At 42.5% G+C, this 6,012-nt stretch overlaps 1 pseudogene; it reads right to left on the reverse strand.

Annotated features, from left to right (window-relative positions):
• Positions 1-2,046: 2,046 nt before the first annotated feature.
• Positions 2,047-2,788, reverse strand: LOC120847023 (annotated as a pseudogene).
• Positions 2,789-6,012: the final 3,224 nt, after the last annotated feature.

A 6,012-nucleotide genomic window follows, 5' to 3' on the forward strand; every position in this document is an offset into this window, starting at 1 on the left:
TGCAGTCGTCTGCGAATAACTTAATATGAGACTGTATGTTCTCACAAATACTGTTAATGATTATAAGAAATAGCAAGGGCCCTAACACGCTTCCCTGTGGTACTCCGGAGGTCACAATCACTGGTGAAGATATTTTACCATTAACTACCACAGTTTGCTCGCGATCGGAAAGATAGTCAGCAACCCAGTTGACGATTTTATCATTGATGCCCAGAGATACAAGTTTGTTTAACAATAGACGATGTGGCACGGTGTCAAAAGCTTCGCGGAAGTCCAAGAATACACAATCAACACTATCTGTTGTCTATGGTACTTGAAGCGAAATGGGTAAATTCTGTAAGCTGTGTAACACATGAATAACCTCGACGAAAGCCGTGCTGGCAGGGGGAAAAGAAATGTCTAGAGTCTGGGTAACTATATATTGAACTATATAAAATGTGTTCAAATATCTTGAAAGCAATGCATGTAAGTGAAGCCGGGCGGTAATTTTAAACTAGATTTTTTGACCCAGACTTAAAAATTGGAGTAACGTTTGCTCTTTTCCCGTAAGTCGGAACTAAACCAGTGTTTAATGATTTTGTAAAAATTACTTGAAGGTACTCCGCTATATCTTCTCTACAATTGTGAAAAATTACGGGTGAAATTTCGTCTGGACACGGACCAGATCACCCGTAATTGACACGCTTTTGACGTGTCAATTTCTCGTAATAAGGCCTTAATCCCATCTACTACGATATTCACCTCGGCCATAACCACTCCTGTAGTCCGGTCAGACTAGGGACGGACATAGGCGCAGGAAGCGAAAAAACGGACTTAAAATATGAATTAAAATATTCTGCTTTTGCCAAGTCGCTGTCTACTAACTTGCCATTTTGCAACAACCAGGAACAGAGGTATCTTTTTTTTTATTTACTTTCACAAACTTCGAGAACTTTTTGGGGTCATTCTTGAGTTTATCTTGAAAAGAGTCGTAAAATGTCCTTTTGTTTTCTTGTATATTTCTTTTAAGGTCTCTGGATATTTCTTCGAGCTTTTGCCTAGCACTGTCAGACTGATTTTTACGATACTTCTTTAAAGCACGACGTTTACGCTTCATTTGTTTTCGAATTGGAAGAGTAATCCATGGTTTATGTCCCTTATTTCCCTTATGAATTCTGAATGGTATGCAAGAGTTCACGAGTAGCTTAATCTTTTGTTTGAAAACATCCCACAAATGTTCAACATCCCTCTCCACGCTCAAGTTTAAAAAGTGAGGAAAATAAACTGAAAGTTCATGAGAAATGTTTTCGTAGTCACCTCTCTCGTACAGTATGCTTTTTCGTGGCGGCATTGCAGTCTATGAGCCTGATTTATTGATAAATCACAGACAACGGCACTGTTGTCACTAATACCAGGAATTACAGTGACATTAGACATAAGGCTTGGGTTATTGGTCAATAGCAAATCTAAAATTGAATTGTTTCTTGTTGGTGAAAGAACAAATTGTTTAAGAGAAAACGAGATAATGTGGTCATCAAAACCCTTATACAAACTAGAGTTATCGGTGCAAAAGGATGTACTCGTCCAATCGACGTTAGGAAGATTGGACGAGTACATCCTTTTATAATAACAGAGCTATCAGGAATCGAAGATAGCACATGACTAAGCTCATCTATGTCGTTTATGGTTGGGGGACGATAGTAGGTGCCCCAGACTAGAGTGCCTCATTTGGATAGTTGAACTCGACACCAAATAAACTCTGAGTTATTGTGTGGTAGAAGGCGTTGACTGGTTGCCCATCGTGCGCCTATTAATAAAAACACCCCTCCGCCATGTGCGTGTCGATCTTTACGGTAGACAGAAGCCACCAGGAAATACTTCACTGTCCAGCACGAATTCGTTGAGCCATGACTCAGTGCCCATGATAATACTTGGCTTTATTGATTCTACAAGGCGAAAGAAATCATCTACTTTATTTTTAAGGCTACGGCAGTTTAGCAACAATACAGTGGAAAGAAAGTCCGACGATGTTGATGGGCTTTGAACATTTGTGGTCAAAGGGCTGCGTCATTGTTGTGGCCTTGTACTTCTTCTACGTACAGGGACTGCCACTTTTCGCTCAGCGTCCCAGATAAACACGTCGCCGTTTACAACTAGCTTATCAAATGAAAGATGCACTTTGTTGCTCTTATCTTGCCTTATTTGTTTAGAGTTGTTCCAGAGATTACGTCTTTTTTCGCGAAGTGAATTACTGAAATCTTCAGATACACTAAAGTCGATGTTCTTAATTTTAAATCCAGAGTGTAGAATATCTTCCTTTTCGGTCCAAAACATAAAGTTCACTATAAATGGTCTCTTGAAACGATCTTTAAAGTAACCAATCCTGTGCGCCCTATGAATCGTAGTAGGATTCATTTCCACGTTTTCATTACAAATTTGTACCACATGGTTCTTTGATTCCTCCCAGGATTCATTGCGCTTTCCGTCGGGTATGCCGTAAAACAAGAGATTGCACCGGCGGCTGCAGTTTTCGAGGTCAACGATATGCTCTTCTATCCCTTTTGTTCTGGTCCTCAAAATCCGCAACACGCTTTTCCAAGTGGTCATTACTTTTAATTAAGTTGTCAAGCTTTTTTACAAATTCTTCTTGTTTACTCTCTATGTTAGAAAGTTTAATCGTAACATTGGCCATACTGACTGTCAGCCCTTCGAGCATAGTTTCTATTTTTGTCATCTGTTCAGCTTTCGTCGAGGGGCCTGGGTTCAGCTCGACGTCACCCGACAGTAGTAGCAACAAAACGAGGAACATTATTCTCCAGCGAGAAAAAAACCGCCTACGGCGCAACACAACGTGGCGGTGCTTACAACATGCACATGACATCAAAAACAGGTCTTTGGGTGGAGCCGGCAGGCAAAGACAGGTTCTAGGAAGGTAGCCAATGGAAATAGTACCAACCTGCAGGAGAAAAAGGAACGGTGGGCGCATGTTTGGGTGTCTGCCGGCTCCAAGGACCCAAGGGAGCGGTGGCGTCCGTTGGCTTATATAACAACTGGGGAAGTTCATTCGTTGTAGGGGTGTCTGTCAGCCACGGGCACACGGAAGAACGCCCTCTGCTGTCCAGTCGTCGATAGCATTGGCGCAGTCATCGCAAAGGGACCGATCACCAAGCTGTTGTTCGTTGTTGATGATGGCGCGGTCCCTCCGAAGCTGGCGTGGCTGACGATGCATAGTACCGGGATGAGGACGATTCGTCACATGCGCACTCGTCACAGGACGATTGGTCACAGGACGATTCGTCGCATAGGAACATTCGTCACAGGATGACTCGTCATGGGGGCAACTGGTCACATCGATCGGGCAGGGGACGATAGTAAATCACAAATTTCAACAACTACCCACATTCGCTGATGAGGAGTTTCACGACTTCCCACTGTCACATAAACCAATGGTTAGGAAAACTAATCTTACAATACTCCGCTTTTACTTTCATTATATTACGAGGCTTCAGCAGGTTGATCTCAGTTGCTGGCTTGAACGAGCAATAATCCGACTCAGCCAAATGAGTTGTTACTTGTGCCTTGCATACCCCTATTCGACAAAATCAATAAGTATCGGAATTCTTTCTGCTGCATGTGTACGAGTACCCCTCGTGCAGCTGCATGGCTCCACCTCTCTCTGTTGCGATCACCTCCATCCTTTTGAATGTAGTCCGAGTTAAAAAAAAGTCGCTCTTATATGGCCTCCTCATTCACCGTTTGGGACGGACCCAGAAACTAAAACGTCTGTTACAAATTTTTTGACCTTGAGAAGCGATAGACATGCTAAGATAAGAGGTGACCCACTTTGTCAGGCCAAACCAACATTCAATGTTCGGGACCGAACCAGAAGCTAAAACGTTTGTTACAAATTCTTCGCCTTTCAGAAGCCAAGCACATACTAAGATGTAAGGTGAGCCACTTTGTCCGCCCGAACCAAATTGAGCGATTCATTTTTTGGGGAGACGAACTATTGTGGGACCGGTTGGCCGCGTGACGAGTCATCCTATGACGAATGTTCCTGTGTGACGAATCTTCCTGTGACCAATCCTCCTGTGACGAGTGTGCATGTGACGAATGAACCGTATCCCCATAGTACCGGCAGGATAACCGTCTGCAGGCGAAAAAGGCATGGTGAGTGCAAGTCTGGGTGTCTGCCAGCTCCAAGACCCAAGATCAGTTAATACTGACTGCTCCAAGATCAGTTAATACAGTACGAAAAATTAAGTTATTAACTTTTTCAGTGATTATAATTGGTTTCATTTAATTGCAACTCTTAAAAAAATAAATACCTTTTGCATAAAAAAAAAAAAAAAAACTCCAAACCTAGACAGGTTTGTATCAAGGTCTGGCCACACTGTCCACAAAGTCGAACCGGTCGAATCTGGCGAAAAGTTCGAAGGTTTATGTCGAACCCCGAAAGTTCGACCTAAAAATCCGGTTCGACTAAAGTTCGCGACACCCCTAGTTAGAACTAGGGGTGTCGCGAACCGGCTGAGGTTCGAGTTCGACCAGGTTCGACTTTTTCAAACTTTTAGTGGAAAGTTCGACGACCTTGTATTGAGGTTCGACTCGTGTGAGCATGCGCGAAAGGCTGGCCAGTTGGCTTCGGATTGAATGGTGATGGCTAAGGGATGAATTAAGGGCAGCGCTGATTGGTTATTTCAGTTAATACAGTACAAAAAATTAAGTTATTAACTTCTTCAGTGATTAGAATTGGTTTCTTTTAATTGCTACTGTTCATAAAATAAAATAACCCTTTGCATAAAAAAAATTCTCCAAACCTAGACATGCTTGTACCAAGGTCTGGCCACACTGTCCACAAAGCGAACCGGTCGAATCTGGTCTAAAGTTCGAAGGTTCCTCTAACGTTCGACCTAAAAATCCGGTCCGACAAAAGTTCGCGACATCCCTAGTTAGGACTAGAACTGAGTGAGCGGCAAGGAGGTTATAAGTACTAGGAGTGGGCACGTTGCAATATTGGTGAAACCTAGTCATAAAAAGTTTAAACGATGTTGTGGCCAACGTGACCGTAGATCTCTCTGGCAATTGGTGCGCGTGACATGTCACGTGTGAGATGGATGGTTGATTGTAGAAGGATTCCTTGCAGGGTTGCGCGCTCTCCATACGGTAGGTTTTATCAGAGCGAAGGCTAGACGAAGGCTAACTACGGTCACTTGATGTGGTCACGTTGGCCTGATAAGTGAGGAGAGTAAGGAGGAAAATTAGATAGAGGCGAGGCATCAAGGGAGCATGGCTTGTGGAGGCTACGCTGCTGACGTCATGCCCTTTCCTACCCTTCTATCCTCCTTGCCAATGCCTCAGAAGCGGGAGTAATAGTCGCTAATAGTTATTCATAGCCAAGTGAAACTGATCTGGTCAAGAATAGGTCCCAGAAACCAATATGAGCCACTGGAAACCAATCTCACCCATTAAGAACGCGAATAACACAATAGAGTTAAATTTTAGCTAATAATAACGACTTGAAGGTAATATAACAGATAAATAGTCAAATAACTAGAAAAAAATTATTGAGAGCATGAAGTAGGCATTTAACTACACATCGTTCATATGAACACATGTTTACTGACTTGCATAGTAACTTTCTGGAACACATCGGTTAATACAAATGTGCCATAACCAACTGTTTCTCAATTTTAATCGGTAACTATATATTTTTAACGATAGTGTAAGGGGAGTGGAGCACATGACTCATATCAATTTAATTTTTGATTGACACCGAGTTGACCACTCCTTTTCAAGAGATGGCACCACTTCTGTGTCTCCCCGCCAACCCCATGTGTTTTTGGTTGAGTTTCTTGTATTAGTCTGAACGGAATTCGGACAAACTATGCCAACGCCGTCATAAAAATGCACTGACCTGTGTCCATTTAAAATAATGAAACTTTAAATATAACATTAATATAGCACCAAAAGTTCATCGTCATTGCGCTCATCGTCTTAGTGCATTTGCTGTCGTGAGCAATAAATACTAAC

Source organism: Ixodes scapularis, unplaced genomic scaffold (genome assembly GCF_016920785.2).
Source record: "Ixodes scapularis isolate PalLabHiFi unplaced genomic scaffold, ASM1692078v2 PGA_scaffold9__187_contigs__length_104089568, whole genome shotgun sequence".
Lineage (NCBI taxonomy): Eukaryota > Metazoa > Arthropoda > Arachnida > Ixodida > Ixodidae > Ixodes > Ixodes scapularis.